The sequence below is a fragment of the Pinus tabuliformis genome, chromosome 5_1 (genome assembly GCF_031772625.1).
Source record: "Pinus tabuliformis cultivar Carrire ecotype Pingquan chromosome 5_1, CPIR1, whole genome shotgun sequence".
NCBI lineage: Eukaryota > Viridiplantae > Streptophyta > Pinopsida > Pinales > Pinaceae > Pinus > Pinus tabuliformis.
In genome coordinates this window covers 219,537,560-219,561,798 of record NC_142305.1, presented here as the reverse complement: position 1 = coordinate 219,561,798, position 24,239 = coordinate 219,537,560, and positions in this window count along the sequence as shown.

Below are 24,239 nucleotides of genomic sequence, written 5' to 3'. Positions count from 1 at the left end.
TTGAATTAAGTTAGCAGCTCAACCTAGTCAGTTGTAGAGGGCCCCTGTGCTGAAGGAGGTTTTCTTTTCATTTGTTTTCTTCTTTCTGTTTAGTTTTAAATTCCTCATTTACTTTTAGCAGTGTTTATAACTTAGGTTGATTTCTTGTAGTTTGATTTCTTTTAGTTTTAATCAGTAGCATAATGTTAGAATTCAATTGTGCAGTCTTGTTTCCCCAATCCATTTCATAAAGGAAACGACTTTGTTTCTAAACAGAGTAAGATTGAAAGTAATGAGGATGCACTGTTGATTAGCTTACTCACTGTTTTTGTTATTTATTTCTTAGTTCAGGTTGTCAATGCACTGTATTAATGAATGTTTTTGGTCACCATTTCAAGCTGATATCCATCCTAAACTAAATGGTTGAGCATTCACTTTACATAAGGGTTGAAACCAATCAGTTACCTTCTACATGTTTTTATTTAGTTTTTACTAGATCATGAAGTACAAAAGTTGCTTGAATTCCATCTCAAGGAGGTTATCTTTCAAAATTGAAGGTTAGAGTAACTAGAAGTACTTCAGTTAATTTCATTCTCTGTATTTATTCCAACATGACTTACAACTTTACCTTCTAGTTTTAAGAATTATTCATGAATTAGGATTAGATGAGAAGATAGGACAGATGCTCTATTTTTCCTTCTTTTAACTTAGATTTTGACTAGTTTTAAGCTCTTGGTTCACCTTTAGGAAATTTAGATTTAGTTTCTCATAGTTCAAATTGTACATCATTAGGAATCAAAGAATAGAAACCCCCAAAACAATATAAAATACAAAAAAACAAAGTAAGAAGGGTTAACTAGCACATATAGTGCACTACACTTCATCAACTTACGAGCCTCGATTGATAATTTATGCAAAGCAATTTACGACACTAAATTGACTAGAGAGTTAAGGATTTACCATAATAAGCTTGAGATACACTTATGATGGGAGGATGAGCTCAATGGATAAGAGGTAAAGTCTCCAAGGTAGGATCAGGTAGGACTTGAGCTTCTTATCCATACTAAATGGTTAAAACAACCCGTAGAATCTTCTGGAAGAGGAAGCTTCGGAAATCTTTTTAATTTTCCCGAATTTCTAGAATTAGTGCACCCCCAACAAGGAGAAACTAGTGTTGACCATTGTTGGTGCAGAAAGGAGCAACCAATGTTGAACGTATGTGGTTAAAGGGGCAGGGTGTGATGGGGCTTAAAAGCATTGATTTTTAGCAGTTAGACCCAGAAACTCATACATTTGGAAAGGTCATGCTTAGGGCTTTGTGTAGGGATGATGACAACATGTTCATGGATGTGGATTGATCCAGTTTGTAGTCCTATTAACTAGATGCGAGAAAATCACCTATAACAAGCCACACATAAATAAATAACTGAGAAATATTAGGCCATGATATAGGTTGTCTCAAAATCCATAAGAGATTGGAGGGAATATTGAAAACTGTAGGTTCAAAGACCCTTTTATTAATATGAAATAGTTACATGGGAGACCCTCTGCTTAGCAAGGTTCTCATTTAGCATCTTACCACCTAACTTATAAGATTATTTACCATAAAGAAAGTGTTTAATTAACATTGAGGCTTGTTTCCCTTTGGGTTAGATGAGCCCATCAACTTTACTTAAATGACCTTTAGCCTTGCATTCTCAACAAGATGTATATATTTTGTTAGCGTACTAGTGTCAATGGTGGGGCACTAGAAGGTTATGTGCAACACCATGGAGCTACTTACAAACTCAACATGGATTATGGCACTGGAAACATGTGGTAGGCAAGGTGGATACCTCTTACACCAAGCCCGTTGAAGGTAAGGGTTGTAGGGGCACCTACTTTGACATGCGTGGGATTCCTTGTCTCAAAACAAGGAATGCAGGCAGGCCAGGAACTCTTTGGATTTGGATTCATCCAAGCTCAAAAGGGGTAGTGATGAGCCCTGGTATTGCATCAAGGATGTTGTAACTTCCAAGGCTCTCAATTTAAATTATCAACCCGGGGTTTGTACAAACTTAGAGGTGACAATGTTATATGCACAATAGGTTAAGTTCTAATCATGTCACCCTCAATCATTAGATCATATCAATATATTTAGAGATCGCTCCTTCAACTAACTACAAATATAATTTCTTATGAAATCATATCATGATTGCAAGGAAATGAACATGATTCTAACTACAGAAATGAAAATGCCATTAATTAAATGTAACAACTAATTGTATTTGCATGAAAGGACTAAGACTAGGCTAGTTGAAGAAGTAACCCATGCCACCCTATTTACACACTAATAAAATCAATAATATACTTGAATGAATCATTTATCTAATTTCAACTTGCTTGAAAAGGAGGAATTCAATCTTCAACACAACTATGGAATTAAAAAATACTAAGTCTAATTCTACTTGTTATCTTGTGTTTGTAGTGAGTAAAAGATGGGGTTGGAGTGGTATTGGAATCTTCCTTAATCATGAAATTAATGCTTGGGGACCATTATTCAACTTCAAAATGGAAGATTCAAGGTTTAGAGAAAATCTGGTGGGATTTAAGCAGTGCTACATATAAATCAAAGCAGAATATTATAACCTACTTCTACTATCAATTTGTGAAAGCTTAAAGATCGAGCTGAGAAATATAACCAGAAGAAGAAGAATCAATGACACAATACACATGAAAATACTTTTGGGGAAAGTCTTAGATAAAACCCCACACTATTGTATTATCATACATGGTGGAAATACATAGGAATTATACAAAGCCTTAGCTCTCACAGCTAGCCAGCTCTCAGTACAATCCTCACTGATGCTCACAGGAAATCTTGGCTTCTCTTCAACCTTCCTCTCTGCCCTCCAAGCTCCTATTTCCTTGCATTGTTCCTTTGGATGATTAGCCTATTACCAAGTGGAAAACCAATCCTTCAAAACTGCGCAATCCTCGAGGATGAATCCTTGACTGCGTGCATGAGTTTTCTCCATGAGAAAACACATGCAACTGATAGTACATTGTCCTTGAACATTAATCTCAACTGGGTCTTTCTCTGACTAGACATGCATGATTTTTTGATGAGAGAATCTTCAGTTAACTAGAGTAGCACTAGTTGAGTGCATTAATGCGTCAACTGACTGCTAACTCACTATTAGTTCCTCAAACAGTTTGGAACTAATTTAACTGGACTTAACTGAGTAAACTGAGTTAACTAATTACAACTCAAATATAACTCAATATTATCTCCTTAATTTAAGTGATAACTCTTGCATGACTTCAGAAAGACTTCTAACTTGAATTTCTCCAACTAATTAATTTAAAATAAATAAATTAATTATTCCAAGTACCTGTTAAGACTAATTCGATTTTAATTCAAAATTTAATTCAAGGACAAATTAAATTGAAATATTCTTGTTTCCATATTTCAACACTCCCTCTCAACAAGAAAGGGATCATCTGCCACCCCAATCTTGTCTCTATGGAACTCGAATTTACACTTTGACAATGCCTTTGTCAAAATGTCAACATCTTGCTCCTCTGTCGAAATATATTGCAACAACATGATCCTCTCGACTTGTGAAAAGCCACGGGAAACAAATCTTTCCTTATGATTCTACACACTACCATCAGTAGCTTGCTTTACCTTGTAAAGCCAACGGGAACTCACAACTGACTTGTTCTCCGGTCTCAGAACCACGTCCCAAACACTGTTATGAACTCTGGAGTCATACTGCTCCACCATAGCATCAAACCAAATCGGTTGTTGCACTACTTCCTCAAAGGAAGATGGCTCAGTCTCAACACATTCCCCAGCAAGGGCCATGTATCCAGTGTACCTCTCAGGTGACCTCCTCTATCTGTGCCGAGAAGATGGTGCTCCCACATTCTCTCTCGCATCCTCCAACAATCTGTCAACTTCTCTTGTGCACTTCCGTCCATCTCTGGAAGACTCTGCTTGAGTGGATGTCTCCACTCTTGGAACCTCTACATGCAGCTGCTCCGCATTAGTTGAGGCTCCTCCTCCTTAGGAGCCAACAGTTCCTCCACATCCTGTAGTTGGAGCTCCCTTTCAAGGGAAACTCGCATGGCCTTTTGCTCATCAAACTTGAGATCTCTGTGAACCACTGTCCTTGGAGTGGTAGGAAAGTACACCTGATAGTTGTGAGGTGTATCAGTGTACCCCACAAATATCCCCAACTCTGTTGTCGACTCAAGCTTCTTCCATGCATGCTTTGTCACATGGAAATATACCAATGAGCCAAAGATCCTGAAGTGACCCACATCTTGTCTCTTACCGGAGAAAGCTTCCTCTGGTGTATTCATACCAATTATGTGATGCAAGCTTCTATTCCGCAAATAGACCGTTGTGTTGCATGACTCAACCCACAAGTGAAGTGGTAGGCCTTGGTCATGCATCATTGACCGTGCTGCCCCTAAAATAGTTCTGTTCTTCCTCTCGACTACCCTATTCTGCTATGGGTTATGAGGTGTCGTCAACTCTCGTTTAATTCCTTCTGTTGCACAAAAGTCCTTAAACTCTTGAGAGACATATTCTCCATCATTATCACTTCTTAAGGCCTTGATCTTCTTCCGTGACTCTTTCTTGACCAAAGCTTTGAACTCACAAAACTTTGTGAAAGTTTGGTCCTTGTTTTGCATGAAATAAATCCAGCATTTACGAGAATAGTCATCAATAAAAATCACATAATACCTTTGCTTTGCTGTGGATGCCATTGAGAATGGTCCACACAAATCAGTATGAACTCGCTCTAAGATAGCCTCTGCTCGACTGTCTCAATCATGAAAGGAAGACTTGGTGTACTTTCCCAAGGTACAACCTTTGCATGCGTCAACTTGCTCAATTTTACCTTTGGGAAGTCCTGTAGATATCTGCTACATTATCTTCAAAGCCCCATGATGCAAGTCGCCCAACTGCTTGTGCCACAACTCGCCGATGTCTTGGCTTTGCACCAATTCTGCTTTCGTACTCAATGCTGCACAATCATGTCCTCTAGTTTATAGAGATTTTTCACCTGAATCCACATCCTCTTGGTCTGACCTGTGGCTATGTGTCTTAGGAACACCTTTCCTTTACTGAAGGAAACATCATAGCCTTTTTCCTCCAACATCGTGACTGATACCAAGTTCTTCTTCAGTCCAGGCACATACATCACATCTGTCAAGGTGAGAGGAGCTCCATGCTCCCTCTGAAAAGCAAATGTGCCTACTCCTGAAACACTATACCTTATGTTGTCACCCATCTCTATGCACATCTTGAGGTCTTTCTCCTCTAAGCCACTGAATAAATTTTTATCACTGGTCATGTGGAATGAGGCTCCACTGTCAAGATACCAGACACAACCCATCATCGATGACACCATGCATGAGATGAGGGTAAAGTGCATTTTGAACTGAGAGGCTAATGCCTCACCTTCCGATCCATCCAAGGATCCCTTCTTAGACTTCTTCAATGGGAAATTAGTCGCATAATGTCCCATCTTGTGACAATTAAAGCATCTTACTTTAGACACATCACCCTTCTTCCCTCCATGAGAAGAATTTGATTTGAAATAGGAAGCCTTCCCCTTCGCTTTCCTTGCCTTACTTGCTAAGGCTATATTTTCTTCATCATCATTCTTGGATGAAGAACCATCTTGTGTGCTCTTCCTGATCTCCCCCTACATAAGATCTGACCACAGTCATTCCAAATCCAACAGTTTCTCCCTTCCATTCACATTGTCCTGGTAGCTATTCCAACTCTTTGGAAGGCCAAGGAGAGCGAGGCTCACCATATCACCATCGGCAGTAGTTATTCCCACACTGCCAAGCTCATCTCTGTAGGTGGTGAGCTTGTTCATATATGTGGAAATAGTATCGCCCTTCTCCATCTTGTTTCTTTTAAGCTTATCCTTGAGCGCCGATTTCCTCTAGTCGCTACTGTTCTAGTAGAGGTCCTTCAATGTCTTCCACATTGAAAATGGAGTATCCTTCCCATGGAGACTTGAGACAATATGGTCTCGAACTCCCTCAAGGAAGATCTGCCTCATCCTCGCCACACACTTCTTCCACTCAGCCAAATCTTGTGCATTAGTTGAAGCTGGATTCAGGATTTCTTTATCAATGAATTCCTTCAAGCCATTGTCTTCTAATACAGCTTCCATTCTATCTTTCCATGCTATGTATTTCGAGCTACCTTCCAAGGAATACTTGAGTCTCAAGCCATAGAATGCCATTGGCCAACCTTGAAGTATGATATGAATTCGATTTGCACCTGCAACCCCAAACTTCAAACTTCGAATTCTCTTCTCAGTACACTGTTCACAGCTCCGATACCATGTAAAAAATCTGTGATAGGTTAACTTGATAATGCAATATAAATCAAAGCAGAATACTATAACCTACTTCCACTATTAATTTGCGGAAGCTTAAAGATCAAGTTGAACAAAATAACTAGAAGAAGAAGAATCAATGGCACAATACACATGAAAATGCTTTTGGGGAAAGTCTTAGATAAAACCCCACACTATTGTATTATCATACATGGTGGAAATACATAGGAATTATACAAAGCCTTAGCTCTCACAGCTAGCCAACTCTCAGTACAATCCTCACATATGCTCATAGGTAATCTTGGCTTCTCTCCAACCTTCCTCTCTACCCTCCAAGCTCCTATTTCCTTGCACTGTTCCTTGTGGATGATTAGTCTATTACCAAGTGGAAAATCAATCCTTCAAAACAGCGCAATCCTCAAGGATGAATCCTTGACTGCATGCATGAGTTTTCTCCATGAGAAAACACATGAAACTGATAGTACACTATCCTTGAACATTAATCTCAACTGGATATTTCTCATAATAGACATGCATGAGTTTATGATGAGAGCATCTTTAGTTAACTGGAGTAGCACTAGTTGAGTGCATTAATGTATCAACTGACTGTTAACTCACTATTAGTTCCTCAAACAGTTTGGAACTAATTTAACTAGACTTAACTCAGTAAATTGAGTTAACTAATTACAACTCAAATATAACTCAATCTTATCTCCTTAATTTAAGGGATAACTCTTTCATGACTTCATAAAGACTTCTAACTTGAATGTCTCCAACAAATTAATTTAAAAGAAATAAATTAATTATTTCCAAGTAGCTGTTAAGACTAAATTCAATTTTAATTCGCAATTTAATTCAAGAACAAATTAAATTGGAATATTCTTGTTGCCATATTTCAACATACACAAAGTGCTACAGGAGGCCCTGTTTTGCTACATGAGTGGGTACGAGAGATTTATGAGGGCAAGGATGGTGTCTTGAAAGTGGAGGAAGGTGGATGAAGGTGAATTAGGGTGTGGGATCCCTTATTCCAAGCCTAGTACCCCCCAGAGGCCTATCTTGCACACAAGTTCATGCCCATGGTGTCCTTCATTGGTCCTGTAAAGGGGGATCTTAGTGGCAGAGTTTGAGAGTAGTATGAGGTGTCAAGGATGAATTTGGAATGACATAAGTGGATGTGGATGAGTTTTCCATCCCTTTCAAGTAAAAATAATCCCTGAAAACTAATCAAGTACATGCATTAAATGATCAATATTGCAGCAAAATGAATCAAAGTGGAAAGGATGAGTTGAATTTTATTTCTTTAAGATCTACTCTAACATATACCTACTCTAATTTCTAAATAAATGCTACTAAATTCTAAGTTACATAAACCAAGCATGCAGAAGAGTTTCAATCCAAAACTTAACAATTTTCCAAGAAATCATAAACACATGTTTTTGGCTTGTTGTTGTAGATCTTCTAGCCACACTTCCCACAAGAGAGGTAGTGGTCAAACCTGAAACTACAATTTTTGTAATATAATTCCTACTTAAACAAGGAAATAAATGTAATGACTTGAACAAGAACAAGGAAAGAATACAGGAGAGGGACTAAATCCTCTGGGTTGGGCCCAAACCCATATGTTTCAACCCTCCAAATTTAACTAAGATACAAGCCAACAATAAAATTTTCATTAATAGAAAATGAGAGTCACATACATCATATGAAGATGAAAATAACAATATCAAGCACTAGGATCTCAGTAGCTACTCCTATCTCCAACAAAAGTTCGAATCCTAATGAGCCTTTAGGCTTGTTTATTTATACAAAAAGTAGTTGAGGGAAGCTCCCTTGAAAGGAGGATTTCTTCCCTCCAAAATCTCGAAATTGGTGGATCTGGTTCCCTTGGATCTTCACATGCACTTGAGTTCCTCAACTGTTAGTGAATTCGAGCTATTGGTGAAGAATATTTGATCTCAAGCTTAGTTGGAGATTTAATGTAGTGTACAAGATCCCCTTTATTCTCTCTAGATGTCTCCAATCATCCCCTACATAGTAAATATCTCCAAAAATGCTTATTTTTCCTGCACGTTAATCACATTAGGCCATGAAATATGACAAGCACCCTTCATTCTTCCTACTAATCATATTATGGTTAAAAATTCAAATTAATGTGAGAAAAGGAGAGTTTTAAGGGCTGGAGGATAACCCAATGGGCCTCCTTTTGATGGGACCTATCATCATCCCCCTGTTGAATGTGTTGCTCACCCTATGAGAAACTTAGTCATTGATATGAAGTTCATTCATGGACCTGGTGGCCTCTCTAATGTCCCAAGGAATCTCAGATGGTGTGCCTTCATGTGGATAGAGGCATGTATTTCTTCTAGTTTGTCCACACCTTTTTTTCTTCTGCCTGGTCTCTTCTCTCCTGTAGGCCCAACAATAAGGGAGGACTGAGTTTGAGTCCTATCCAATTGATATTCAACCTTTTTATGATTCTTTTGTAGAGTGTAGTTCTCTTCAAGTCATTCCTTAGTCTTTCTAGAGAGTGATACTCTTTGATTTGCAAAGTATGAGGCAAAGCATGCCATCTTCTTTGGCAACAATGCAAAATTTCTATCCCAAACATTGTAAAGGTGTCTTCAAAATAGAGGATAGTTTGATATTGGGTTTCCATAAACCAAGGTGCCAATTCAAGATCAGTGGAGATGAGGTTTTGGTTACTGATGACAACCTTGGTGTTATAGACATATTTGGGCACTGCAACCCCAATCACATATGTCCATAAACCAAGGGCTTATAAGTCCCTAAAATTGTTGTTTCATACCCTAAAGGAGCAAGGTCAGCTGATTACATCATTTCCCAGAAGTTCTTCATGAAAAACTACTCAGAAATGGTCAAAGCAGGATGATACAGACTTCCTAGTGATAAGGGTGCGATGCATCCCACCTGCCACATGGAAAAAGTGCGATGCATATTGGAAAGCCCTTTTGTAGGGTGTGATGAGCGAGAGCAGACAAATGGCACAAATAGTTTGCTAGGTGGAAACCCTGAGAATCTTCTAGAAGCTATTCCTTGAATTTGCCCAAGGATGAGTAAGAGATCATAAAATCTCTAAGTGGAACCAAGAACTATCAGAGAGATGACACTAATCAAAATCCTAGAAGCTGACTCACCCCCTACAAATATCTATATATGGATCCCTCATCCCAGAGATCCAAGGGTTGGAATTTGGTAATTTACAAAGAAGTGTTGTTGGTTTCTCTTTGAAGACATTGTTGGGTGATCTTGCTTTGTATGAGGTGAAGAGGGCTTTCAAGCTAGGAGGATGGTGCTGGGTCAGACCAAGTGGTTGTAATCCTCTCTTCTACTACTTTTATCAATAAAGCTATTTGAGTTTTCCTCCATATTCTTGTGTATCTCTGAATATTGTGTTGATATATGCATTTGTATGGTCAATATATATCTGATCCTATATTGTTTACAGTGATAGATCTCTATGCTTTGATGGTATTATGTTGCTGTGACTCTATAGGTGCTCTTTGAAGCGGGACAAGTAAGGAAGGAGTGGCGAGATTTTGTCAAAGGGGAAAGGAAACAAGCAAGGAGCCAAGAAAAAGATTGAGGTTGGTGCTCCCTACTTCTTTACAATCTATCTCTCGTAAAGGAAAACACAAGTGAGTTTAGTTTTTTTGTTTCTAAGATAGCTACCCGTATTAGTGGGACTAACAGTTCTTAATAAACACTAGTTTTCCCAGTAACAAAATGGCGACTCCGCTGGGGACGATTAGTTTGATTGCTTGTCTCTATTTGTTTGATTCATAAACCATAGACGGAGCTTGAAGTTAAGCCAGATAGCCTTCGAACTGCATTTTCTATGCAAGTGCAAAGTAGATCAACGCTGCTTCAGTCAATCTCCAGGTTTGTTTATGAACTGAACAATTGACTTGCAAACATCCTAAGTTCCCTAGAGGTAGCTCAAGTAACCTCATTAGAATAGCCCCTATACTTTGTGTTTACTGACTATCATTAGCTTAGCCTAAATCCCTGAACTAAGCTGCAAACTGTGACCAAAAACCAAGTTAAAGTCTCGTCCCTGGACCATCGCACCTTCTCTTCTTGGAAATCTGGATGCATCGCACCTCCCGTGTGCAGTAGGTGAGATGCATCCCTGTTTCCCTGTGTTACAGGTGCAATGATCAGATAAGACTGTTTCTGCCTCCAGATTTTGGTTTTTTCTTCACTGTCTTCAGCTTTATTCAAGAGTTTTACTGTCTGTGATCAGTAGACCACTGTTGAAACCCCCTTCCTTTGCATCATCCAACCTCCATTGTACAAATATTTGTGAATGTTTTTATGTATTTTTCTCCATTCGCTTTTCTCATTTACAAAATAGTAGCTTAATCGAACTGTCGTCTTTTGATTTGAAAGTGTCACATGTTTCGTTTTCAGTCAAAGAAAAGAATCCTTCTCTTTTTGGTAGTCGATTACACTGTTACTCTTGTATTTGATCTGAATTAATATTATTTCAAGTGTCAAAAGCAATTTTCAATTCAAAATCGCAAAGTGTCGTCTTGTCTCCTTTTCATTTTTTGAAAAGAAAATCGTTAGTATTGTTGCTTTGAAAGAAGATATAATTCAGATTTGTACTTAGCATTCTTTTTGTCATTCACACATTAAGAAAGCGAAAAACAAATACATGCATGTGCATTTGCATTTAGATTGCTTGTTGATTTTGATTTAGGACTGTGCATCTAGTATGTGCTCTCTGCTCTATGTTGAAAGGATTTTGTTTCTCTTTGCTTAGTAGCTAGGATTTTCATTGCAAAAAGAAGAGTAAACGACTGTTTATCATCTTAGACTACATATTTAGGAGTTGTATATCTACATCATGCGGTGAACCTTAACGGCAAAATTCTTAAGAAAGATCAACTGTAAAATAAATTCAATGAACATAAAAACGCTTTGGAACCTAATGCACAACATCTAAAAGTCTAGGCTAGAGACGTATTCCGGCGTCGTAAAGCCCGGTAACTGTCGCTTTCATCGTAGGTTGGGTGATTCCTCCTCTTTGAGACGACAATTTCCAGTATGGACTTGTGCTCCCACATACCGTCGAGTATATATTGGGAGGCCACAATAGGCTATATCCTTTATCCTTAGGAAGCTGTGTCTACCACCCTATTGATCGCAATGCACTAAACACAACATTTAGGAAGATTTACTGTCGTACCGTAAAAAGTATTCTGCAGTATTGTGATTGGTTTGGTAATCCCTCTGCTTAGATTTCCAGAGTAGTCTCTTTCATTCCTTTTCAGACTCCTTAAAGGAAAAGGTCCATTTGAGCACTTGTCACTTCAGGCTCATTAAAAATCGAAGGCGACTAGAGTCATCTTTAGCTTTTTCTCGACTCTTAAAAATTGAAAAAGCAAGTTGTGTCAAAGCATCTAAAATTTATTTTAATCGGAATAATGTCATTGTTCCCTCGTTGATCTTAGGTTGAGAAAATGGAGTCCACCAACCAAGGATTTCCCCTTGGGGGAAATCCTAGTCCTTTCTCCTCTTGGGGGGATGTTGGTGCACCTCATATGGCCACATTGTCCCTTCTAGGACTGACAATTGGCCTGCCGGTATGGCTTTTCTTGACCTCTATTGTTCAAAGCACCGTGATTCCTGAGCAATCAAATCAGAAACTAGATGATACTAGAGTTACCCCCCAACCTTCTACCTCATTTGTTTCTCCCTCTCCTTCTTCCTCTTCGCTTGGTGAAGATAGTAAAACTAAAAACCAAGTAACTGAGAAGAAGAAGAAAGGGAAGGAGAAGAAGAAGAAGGAGCCAACGGTGAAAAGGGGCAACCGTAGATCGTCTAGCGAGAATACACACACTGCACCATCCAAACCTAAATCTCCATGTGTCATCTGCAAGGGGACCACTATCATCGTGATTGTCCTTGCATCCCACAGATCTCAAGGGACTGGTCTCCCCGCTTGCACAATCCGGTGTCATCAACCTCTGATGATCATGTTGAGAGTACACCGTCAACTAGTGAAAACGAAGTCACCGGACAGAAAGGAAAATCTAAATTTCCTTGCAGATTGTGTGAAGGTGATCATGCCCTCCACCATTGTCCCTTCCTGGACGAAGCTAAAAGAGTCTTGGATAACCGTCCTGCATCACCGCAGCGACTCCCTCCTAGATACAAGAAACTCTTGCCGAGTCCATTGCTAGTTGAAAATCTGACTGACGCGCCTTTGTTGTCAGTCGAAGCACCTATCATTGAGGATGAACCCTCTGAGTCCATATCGGACCAAAGTCTACAGGTCGAGACAGCAGTCGACCCCATCTTGTCTTCAGAGGACTTACCTTCAAATGATACAGTCACCAAAGAGAATGAGAACGACACCATTCAAATTCTTTTCGTAAACACAGACTCTGATGAACATGGGGGAAATTTACCCGTTCCTTTACCACAGGAAGGAAGTTCGTCAGAGATTTATCTGACTGTTTATTCGGTCCCACCTCCAAGCAACCTAGTTGTCTCCATCGATTGGAATCTACTAGGTAGACCCCGTTTACCATCTAATGTACCATTTCGAATCATAGTGCAAACTTACAGAATGGTCATGGTTGGTACCATCATAGAAGAAGGGGCTTCTGTGAGTATCCTTTCCTCAACTGCTTGGAAAGTGCTTGGTTCACCATCGCTTTTGCTTGAGATGCGAAATTTGACAGGCTTTGACAAAGGAACTAGTCGACCATTAGGGATCCTTCCAAATTTGCCTATAACTTTGAGAAGGAAAACCGTTTATCTGAACTTAATGGTAGTCCAAGGACCTTTAGATTAAAATCTACTCCTTGGGCGTGACTACATTTATAGCATGGGAGCCATTGTTTCCTCAATCTTTCGAGTGATTTGTTTTCCGCATGAAGGAAGAGTGGTCTAGCTCATAGACCAACTTTCATTCCCCGGTTCACACATAGCTAATAGTCAAATGCCATCCCTAATAAGTCTTTTTTCACAAGAAATGTCTCATCAATCTCCAGTCCGTCCACCTGATGAACACAAGTGATTCAGTGGTTGTGATTGAAACCCAGGGGGCATGCACCCTGGCCTGCTTCGGTAGGAAAACTTTAGGTATAGGGTAGGTTTCCGCAGAGGATATATGACTAGTCTAACACACCCGTCCATTTAGGAAAATGGGATTAGACTGGAATAAGATACCTCTGCTAGAAGGTATGCCTTTCCCGACAGAGCAAATGTTTTGTCTGCAAATTGAAGGGTAACCAGGGTATGCCTTTCCCGACAAAACAAATGTTTTGTCTACAAATTGAAGGGTAACCTGGAAACTCTACTTCGCTATACCTAGGGGCATGCAAACATTTTTGCATGAAAGTGAAAAGCGACCTTTTATTTTCTTAGTTTGTAGGTTCTTAACCCTTTAAACTCATAGGATTGGTCGTTCCTAGCTTACATAATAAAAGGAGTCAGAGCATAATTTCGAATGGTGCAAGCTCCCTAAAAAATGAACCTATCGATGAGACGTCCTTATTATACGACTGGCACGAGCAATTTTACGCAAAGTTCAAGCTCGTTAAAAATTAAACCTAGCGAGGAGCATATGTTCCACCAGAGTTTAAGCTCGTTAAAAATGAACCCACCTCCGATAAATAACCATTCTGAACACATTATCATCAGCTTTTGAGCCTTCGTCGTGTCCTTACTATCACCTCCACTCTGTTTTAGCTGATCATATGCCTCCATTTGATTTTTTACCCTTTTTGAGGAATAGCTGCGATGAGTGATTCTGTTAACCATCTTCTTAACACTGCCGTGATTGGAAAGTTCCACCCCTCACCTGGAACCAGCTGCTACCCGAAATATCACTCGTTCCTAAAAAAAAAAGTCTCCTTTAAGCTCTTTTCATCTGACTCGTAAAATATGAAAATATTGCCGAGCAATTGGCCTCTCCAGCTCGTTAAAGTGATTGGAAGTGCCATCCCTCCTATATATTTTAATCTTTTTGGACCTGAGGGATTATTGCACAAAAAGATCGAGCGTTTGTCTTGTTCGGCTCGTCAAAACTATAGAAAAGTCATCCCTTTTGCATTGTTTTATACTTTTTCAGACTTAAGGTATTATACTACGAAAAAGGAATATTGGAGTTTCCTTTTTGTCTCTTTTCAGACTCTCTAAAATTGAAAAGGACCGAGTTATCCTTGTCGTTAAACTCGTTAAAAACAATAGCGACAAACTTGTCCATTCATACAAGAGCAAGCTTCACTGTCGCTAGGCTCGTTAAAACATAGCGACGGGTTTGCCTAAAGGGAAAATTATAGAACAAGCATATGTTATCCTCCTTAAGCTTGATAAAAATAAAGAGGTACTGGTCAGAAATGACTGGAGAAAATTGGGAAGAAAACTTGAAGAAGCTTTATTAGTAGCAGGTTGCTCTTGAACATGACACTTTCACTCCATCACCATGATTGATTCGGGTTGGGTTATTCTGTTCACCGGTCATATCACCATTGGTCCACCGTACCATCTACTTTTGGGGTTAACGCTACCAATCCATTTCAGTGTTATCGATATGTTCAAGAGAAGTCGCTCAGAGAATTCACCTACCTAGCTTGTGTCTCATCTGCTGGAATACCTTCACGCTTCATTCTTTCATGACCGCCACCCTGAACCTTGTATCATCAGATCGTTTTCACCTCTACAAAATCATTTGCTCCGATCTGTGTCGTAGATGTGGGATCCATCAATGCCCTCCTACGATGGGTCACTTCTTGTCGACATCAGCTCATTATCCAAGAAGCCGGCCTAGGAACAACCCTTTCATTACTTTGAAGCTTCCATGCCTCAATGGCAAGTTTCTCACTTCCGGCAATAGGTTTACATTAATGGCCTTCGACCGAGAGATTTTGCGTGGTGTTCGACATCGGCTCATGTATTCACACCACGTGAATGTACCTTGAGGGTCATCATCATCATTGGTGATTCCTCTTGCGCCTATTAACAACTTACATCATTGGCTAGTAATCAGGCGATGTCCTTCCATGTTCGACATCAGAACATCTTTTCACATGGATCGACTTGTACTTTCGGGCGAAGATTGAATGAGTTTTGAAGACCCCGGATCTAGTTTCATCCATTTGGGCTGTGATATATTCAGGAAAATAAAGACATCAAATGTACATCATTGCTGCACAGATAATCATCCAAACTAAGGGATGATGGCTCTACTAGAATCATCAGTCTACACACAGACAATTGTCTATCCTATGTACATGAAAATGAATTTATCAAGCTGAGCATGGGAATTCCTACCTCAGCTAGATCATGAAAATATTATGAAGATAATGTATTGTATTGTATCTTATTACAGGTCACCTTCCAGTTCAAAAAACCTCAGATCCTCATTATAGAGCATTTCACCTGACATCAAAAGATTTATGACCTCATGCTTTAGGGGGCAACTGTTATACAAATATTTGGGAACTGCAACCCCAATCACATAAATCCATAAACCAAGGGCTTCTAAGTCCCTAAAAGTGTTTTTTCATACCCTAAAGGAGTAAGGTCAGCTGATTACATCATCTCCCAGAAGTTCTCCATGAAAAACTACTCAGAACTAGTCAAAGCAGGACCATACAGATTGCCCAGTGCTAAGGGTACGATGCATCCCACCTGCCACATGCAAAAAGTGCGATGCATACTGGAAAGCCCTTCGGTAGGGTGTGATGAGTGAGAGCAGACAAATGGCACAAACAGTTTGCTAGGTGGAAACCTTGAGAATATTCTAGAAGCTGTTCATTTGACACTTGCCTCCCTGAATTCGCTCAAGGATGAGTAAGAGATCATGAATCCTCCAAGTGGAACCAAGAACTATTAGAGAGATGACACTAATCAAAATCCCAGAAGCTGACTCACCCCCCTGCAAATATTTATATATGGATCCCTCATCCCAGAGATCCAAGGGTTGGAATTTGGTAATTTACAAAGAAGTGTTGTTTGTTTCTCTTTGAAGACATTGTTGGGTGATCTTGCTTTGTATGAGGTGAAGAGGGTTTTCAAGCTAGGAGGATGGTGCTGGGTCAGACCAAGTGGTTGTAATCCTCTCTTCTATTACTTTTATCAATAAAGCTATTTGAGTTTTCTTCCATATTCTTGTGTATCTCTGAATATTGTGTTGATATATGCATTTGTATGGTCAATATATATCTGATCCTATATTGTTTACAGTGATAGATCTCTATGCTTTGATGGTATTATGCTGCTGTGACTCTACAGGTGCTCTTTGAAGCGGGACAAGTTAGGAAGGAGTGGCGAGATTCTGTCAAAGGGGAAAGGAAACAAGCAAGGAGCCAAGCGAAAGACTGAGGTTGGTGCTCCCTGCTTCTCTATCATCTATCTCTCGTAAAGGAAAACACAAGTGAATTTAGTTTGTTTGTTTCTAAGATAGTTGCCCGTCTTAGTGGGACTAGAAGTTCTGAATAGAAATTAGTTTTCGCAGTAACACTTGGGGCTCACTAATTTTGCTCTGATGTATAAAGGCTCCCTCTCTTCTTTTGTCATCGCCCTCCTTACTTATTTAGCTCTTGTATATTCATGGGTCAACTAAGAGGTTAGTGCCATTAGTTACATGTCTCCCAATATTGCATTGGGATCCCAAACGTTCATGTCTATGAGGATCATATTGTGCATGTATAACTCAACCAGTTTTTCTCTATCCTCAAGACTTGACTTTTTGCAAAAATTAATGAACTTTCTATAGTATTGGAAAGGTAGAGAGCCATACTGTGCTATTGTATTTATCTGGAATTGCAACCATTGTTCCTTGAATAATATGGCATAGGATTTTTAGAATTTTGAGATTCTTAACATGATAAAAATACTCCGGTGATTATGGAAAAAGAACACTGCCACTGCCCTAGCTGTCGCTGCCTCTGTTGACCTAGCCGTCGCTGCCCCTGTAGATCCTTTCCTCCGCAACCTCCTACTGCTAAGGTCAACCAGATCATGCAGCCCTCTGAGGAGGGAAATCCCCACTCTTCCACGCAGCTAGGGATTGAAGAAAACGCAGAAGCCTTCGCATCTCTGATCGCAAAGAATGGAGCTCCAAGGAACAGGTCATCGATCAATAAATTTGTAAAGAAACTCGATAGTATCCCAGATATTTCTCTCCCTCCAGCACTCCCAAGAAGAGCAACCATCTCTCTGTAGAACACGGACTTGTTAGACAGTTCATAGGGCTATGGCCTTCACCCAAATCAGTACAAAAATGGGTGGAAAGAAACTGGAACGCAACCAAACAGGGGAAGATAGCAATTTGATTTTGTGGAAGGGGAAATTACACCTTTCTCTTTGAAACAAAGGAGGATAGAGATCTGATTTTTAGAAATGGACCCTACTTCATGGAATCCAAAGGTTTATACCTGAATAGATGGACGCCAGACTTTGATCCGGAGATGGATGTCACAAATGCTATGCCGGTGTGGGTCAGCCTCCTGCATCTTCCTCTCCACTGCTGGGGAGATGAATCTGTGAAGGCTATAGAGAACACAATGGCCAAAAATATTGACAGATGTGAGCCAAAAGAAAACATGCAAGCATGCGCAAGAATATGTGTGGAAGTAGATCTCGAAAAAGGCCTCCCAGAAGCAATAAAGATCAAGGTCAACCAGTGGACACACATTTATCAGCTGGACTACGTGCAAATACCATTTAAATGCAAGGTGTGTCACGAGTATGGTCATTTTGCATATAGGTGTCTTAAAAAAGTAGAGCATGAAAATGTAGAAGAGCAAAAACCTACATGGGAACAAGTGAAAAGAAAAAAACTACCAACAAGTAGACATCATCAAATATGTATCAGTCCTAAGAAGCAAATGAAACAACTTCTCAGCCTCCAACGAAGGTTACTCCTCCTGATCACACAACTTTGAATCCTTTTGAGCCTCTAGAAGACTCCTTTGATCCACCTTCTCCCAAATCCCCTCCCTCAAACCCTACCTATTTAGCTCTCATATCCATCCCCAACCCTATATCCTCCCCACCTCCACCCTTAGTGGACCGCATACTCACTAGAAACAAAGCCAAAGAAATCTCCCAAGCCTGGGATCAACAAAAAAAAGTGGGAAGGAAATCCAATAAAGAAATAATAGATGAGGCAACAGCCAAAGAAATGGCCCTAGGAACGCAACAACCAATGGATTCATTCCTTGGGAAACAAACAGGAAGTCATGAAAAAAATTAGAAAAGAGGAAAGGGAGGATCACACCAAAACAACAATAAATAATGATAGTGGTCTCTTGGAATTGTTGCGGCCTTGGCACCTCCTTCAAAGTAAATGCAACTAGAGACATTTTAGTAAAGGAACAAGCAGACATATATATTATCCAAGAGACCAAACTAAACAAGCAAGAAAATAAAAAAATGTCAAAAACTAAAAAATTATGACTAAGTAGCATTAGAAGCCATAGGAGCATCAGGAGGAATCAACACTATCTGGGATAAAAGAAAATCGGAACTAATGACCCAAAAAATTAACAGACACTGGATTAGAACAGAGTTGAGGAATCTCAAAACAAAATAATAGTATAACATTTTAAATGTGTATTCTCCAAATCACTATAGAGAGAAAGAACAATGCTGGAAATTAGTTAAAGAAGAAATAGAAGAGAGACAAAGTGGGCACTTAATCCTAGGAGGAGACTTAAATTTGATAAGGAATACAGAAGAAAAATTTGGCGGAATCTTCCACAACGATCCGTCAAGAGAAGCACTTGAAGGAATAATAAAAGAACACAAATTAATAGACATTCTGCCAAGCAATGGAAAATACACTTGGAACAACAAAAGAATTGGAAAAAACAACATAAAAGAAAGGTTGGACAAAATTCTTATTCATGAAAGCATAGCAGCTGCTTACACCCTTGTGAAAAGTAAAATTGTTCACAACTCAGCTTCAGATCATAAGCCGGTGGTGTTAACCTTGGGGAAACTGGAAAATCAAGGACCCCTTCCCTTCAGATATAATTCAATTTGGGATAGTAAGGAAGATTTTGACAAACAAATAAAGGACAACTGGAAACAAAGTGTCACAGGATCTCCACAGTATGTTTGGGAAACTAAGCTAAAGAACCTAAGGATACACCTAAAAAATTGGGCAAGAGAAAATGATATCTGGGACAAAGCCAGGAAAATCGAATTGCAAAAAAAAATGGATAACCTTTGCAAGGAAAAAGAGAACAAGGAAGAAATCCAGCAAGATCATATACAAGAAAAGGAAATATATCTGGAAATATATAAGCAAAATAGGCAAGAAGAAGAGGAGAGAAGACTGAAATCAAGATGCCTCTGGCTAAAATCTGGAGACAAAAATACAACCTTCTTTCATAATACAATGAAAATAAGGAGGTAAAAAAATCAGATTGAACAGATTCAAGTAAATCATCAAGAAATAAAGGAGTTGAAGCAGTAAAAAACATAGCCCATAAACACTTTAAACAACTCCTCTGAACAAGTGACCAACATGCAACTAATGAAGAAATTTTGCAGCATATAACAAAAAAAATAAGCGACCAGCAAAATAGGGAATTAGGCAAAGAAATTACTGAGGAAGAAGTTAGAGAAGCTATGTGGAATCTACACCTTGATAAGGCACCCAGTCCTGATGGGTTTACAATGGCCTTTTACAGACAACATTGGGAAATTATCAAAAAAGACCTATTGAGAATGCTAAAAAATGCTTTCCAAAAGAAAAAGATTGGAGGAAATACTAAATCCTCCTTCCTAGCCCTTATTCCCAAAGAACCTAATCCTACAACTTTTAACAGATATAGGCCAATCTCCCTTTGCAACTCGTCTTATAAGATACTTACCAAAATCCTAGCAAATAGAATGAAAAAATTACTTCCGGAAATAATTTCAGAGAACCAAGGAGGATTTGTCTGCAAGAGGCAAATCATAGACAATGTGATAATTGTACAAGAGGTTATCCACAACAGTATCCAAAGAAAGGAAAGAGGAACGATTGTGAAGTTAGATATGGCTAATACTTTTGATAGAGTTAACCATAACTTTCTTGCAGTAGCTCTCAAAAGGTTTAGATTTTCAACAAATTTCATAGAGATTATCCAGGCATGTATTTCAAATCCTTGGATAGCTCCTTTAATCAATGGTCAGCCCAGTAAATTCTTTCAAAGCACACAAGGGCTGAGGCAAGGCTGTCCACTTTCTCCATTCTTGTACATCATCATGGCTGAATCGCTGAGTTCTATGCTAGAAAATCAGAGACAAGAGAAACAAATAACAGGTATCCACATTTCGAGAGGAGTCAAAGATATAAACCACTCTGTCTTTTTAGATGATACCCTTCTCATAGGTAGAGCATCCTGCATTATTGCAAAACGTTTCAAAAAAGTATTGGATGAATTTATCCTAGCCTCAAGAGGACTTTAAACAACTTCAAATTCAGAATTTATTGATGGAACACCCCAACAACAACAATGCAGTTTATCTCACAAATTCTGGAAATACCCCTACAAATAAATTTGACCCACTTCACCTATCTTGGGTTGCCCTTAGCAAAGGAAGTGGTAAAATCAGAATTCTGGAACTTGCAAGTGGAGAAAATGAGGGGAAAAATTCAGAACTAGGGAGTGATGTGGCTCAACCTGGGAGGAAGAGTGGCACTGATTAAAGCACTTCTCCCAGCCTTGCCTATATATCAGTATGCAATCATTATGGCTCTGGCTGGCACCCAAAAGTAAATGGAACTGATAATTAGAAGCTTCCTCTGGCAGGGAGGAAAACAAGATAATAAAAAATTTATCCTTGTTAAATGGGAGCAAGTTACTCTACCCTATGAAAAAGGAGGTATAACAATAAGACTGCCAGGACTAATGAACATTGCCTTAGGGACAAAAATTATATGGAGAATGGTAAATGGGAATGACGACTGGTGGGAAAAAGTACTAACAATGAAATACTTGAATGGTCATAGAACAAATCTGCGCACTGATACTATTCCAGACAGGCCATGCACCCAAATCTGGAAATTGGTTAAAAGGATAATTACTCTTATTAGAGATCAAATATCCAAAAATCTAGGGAATGGAAAAAAAAATTCTGTCTGGGAGGATAGAATAATGGGGAAAAACCCCTTAAATCAGCAACAAAATTTAAGGGGCCTTCAGAGCTGGATGGAAGAGTAAAGTTTTAACACACTTTATTCTATTTTGGATTGGGATCAAAATAACTGGGTTAGATGGAAAAAGCTAGCCACTCCATCAAGACTTAAAAGTTAGTGGAAAATTTTAAAAGTCCATTTGGCAGGGGCTACGCCCATCAACATAGAAGAGCAGGATGACTTTGTTGGGGACCCAAATGGAGGGGATTACACAGTGAAATCGGGGTACAACCTCCTCCAAAATCTCCACAATCAAAATGATTGGAGTCTTTGGAAGGCAACATGGAATTTAGAGAGTGCCCAAAATTAAATTCTTCATCTGGACCCTTCTCAAATGTAAAATTATTACCTCTGAAAAAAAAAGAAAAAAGGAATACAAGGGCCCTCAAAATGTGTCATGTGTCAAAAGGAGGAAGAAACTATCCAACACCTCTTTCTTAACTGTATGGTGGAGAGAGAGTGCTGGAAACAGGCAACAAGTCCCTTGGAAGTAAACATAAATCCAACAATCGAGTTGACAATTCTTCATAAAAACTTGGATAAAAGCTACACATATACAAAGGAAAAAAAGGCAACAATAAAAAGGATATGGAAATATCTCCTTTCAATCCTATGTTGGCAAATTTTGTTAGCTCGAAACAAATGCATTTTCAAAGAACAAAAGCCAAATCTAGGCAAGATCTTAGCAAAAACTTGGAGCCAAGTTGCAGAGATAATAAATACAAATGGTATTTCAAAAATGGACTAGAATAATTTACAACAAGAAGAGAAATACTGGTACAGTAAAGAAATGTTAGAAAACAAAGCAAAAGCAACAATTACAACAAATAATAAAGAATCCCACACAAACAAGAATCGAAAATTAAGATTGGAGGACAAAGAATTTGCAGGATGGATAAAATAACAGAAGAGACACATTCTATTTTTTTATGGAGCTTCAAAAAATAACCCAGGCAAAGTAGGGGCAGGAGGAGTTATACTAGACCCAAATGGACAAAAAATAATAACCTATGAATGGAGCCTAGGAGAAATGACAAACAACAGGGCTGAAGCATACAACCTTCTCCTAGGTACAAGGCTTTTAAACAAAAACGCATTCAAAAACCCTATAATAATAGGGGACTCTACTATCATAATAGCCACTTTGGATGCCAATAGGGACTTCAAAATCATATCCATCAATAAAATTTATCAAAGGATCAGAGCAAGTTTTGAAAGTATGGGAAATATAACCTTAAAGCACGTCCTGAGAAACCAAAACAAGGACGCAGATAGCCATGCCAACAAAGCAATTGATAGACCAGTGGGCATAGTCAAAGAGAACAATGAAGTTTATGAAGAAAGTATCCCTTGACCCCCTCTCGCAGTATAAATAACGAGAATGTATACCATGATCCACATGTATCAGTGCAGGCTCCCAGGTGACCCGAGACAGTATGGCATTTAGCAACAACAGGTTTCCTCACAACAGAGATCAATAATCCAGGACCAGAAACCACAAATCAATGAAGAAAGGCTGCAAAGTAGGAGTGCAAAGACTGATGAAGATTCATTGTACAAGTATCATGGGACTCTGGAGATCAATGGCCTAGGTCTGAATTCAGTTGTAGCGGAAGAGAAACTCGAAAATGCTGTCGCAGTCGTCGATGGTGGGAGATCAACGGCCATCAGGCACTCTCTTGCACGAGAGTTAAACAATAAGAAAAAGGCGGGATTGTAAACCAGAATGGTATTTCGGGCAGAGTTTCAGCGGTAAGTGGTTTTGGGAGGTAACCACCTGATTCCACTCACTGATGGACACATATCATGTGGGTAGTGTGAGAATACCACCTTTTCGTGTGGGTACCCTCCACACGATTTGCCCGCCCGATATTCTTGCCAATGTTGGATCTATCGTGTGTGGATCGACGACGGAAGTGGAACGTGAAAGTTGTTTGACTTGTCAGATCTGACGAAGGATTTTGTACGGTGGAGATCAAGTCTTATAAAGGTAAGCTTTGAAGATCGCACCAAGCCTTCGGAAAAGCGGAATTCATTAATTACCGTGTGTTGTGTATATGCCGATTTTTCGAGGATAATGGTTTTTGACTTTATCTGCCTTTTCAAAAGTTAAGTCATTTCTTGGAGTTCAAGTCATCTTTTGGAAAGTTAACCCATATCTCAGACATGAAACCAACTCATTTGTTATGAAGTTTATGCACTCTGGGCGACAAAAGTAGTTGCGGGGACTACGCTCCCATTTACGCACTACTTTTTAACTTTCCCTCCCATGATTGTACAAGGAACTAGCTTCCTTTCCCTCTTTTTTGGAATATATAAAAAGGTAATCGACCGTGTTAAAAGAAAAATATGGCATAGGATTTTTATGGTTGCCTGCATTGTACAGATTCCATGGATAAACTTGCCATAGTGGAAAGTTGTAACTGTTTTTCTTGCAACTCGTCTCTTAGCCTTATGTTCTCTATCTGTAGCTTCTCTTTCATGACTGACTCCCTTAGCCTTAAGTTATTCAATTCCTTGCTCATTTCATTCACTTTCTGCTTCACGAGGCCCACATCTTCCACTTTCTTGAATTCTGTTATTTTCACCCATCTATGAGTCCTACCTCTTTCCTTTTCTAACTCAAATAAGAGTGGTATTGCAAATTTCTCGGGTATAACCCTACCTCCTTAAAAAATTTGTAGTAGGATTCAATGTTAGGTTGTGGATCAGGCTCCTAGAGTTCT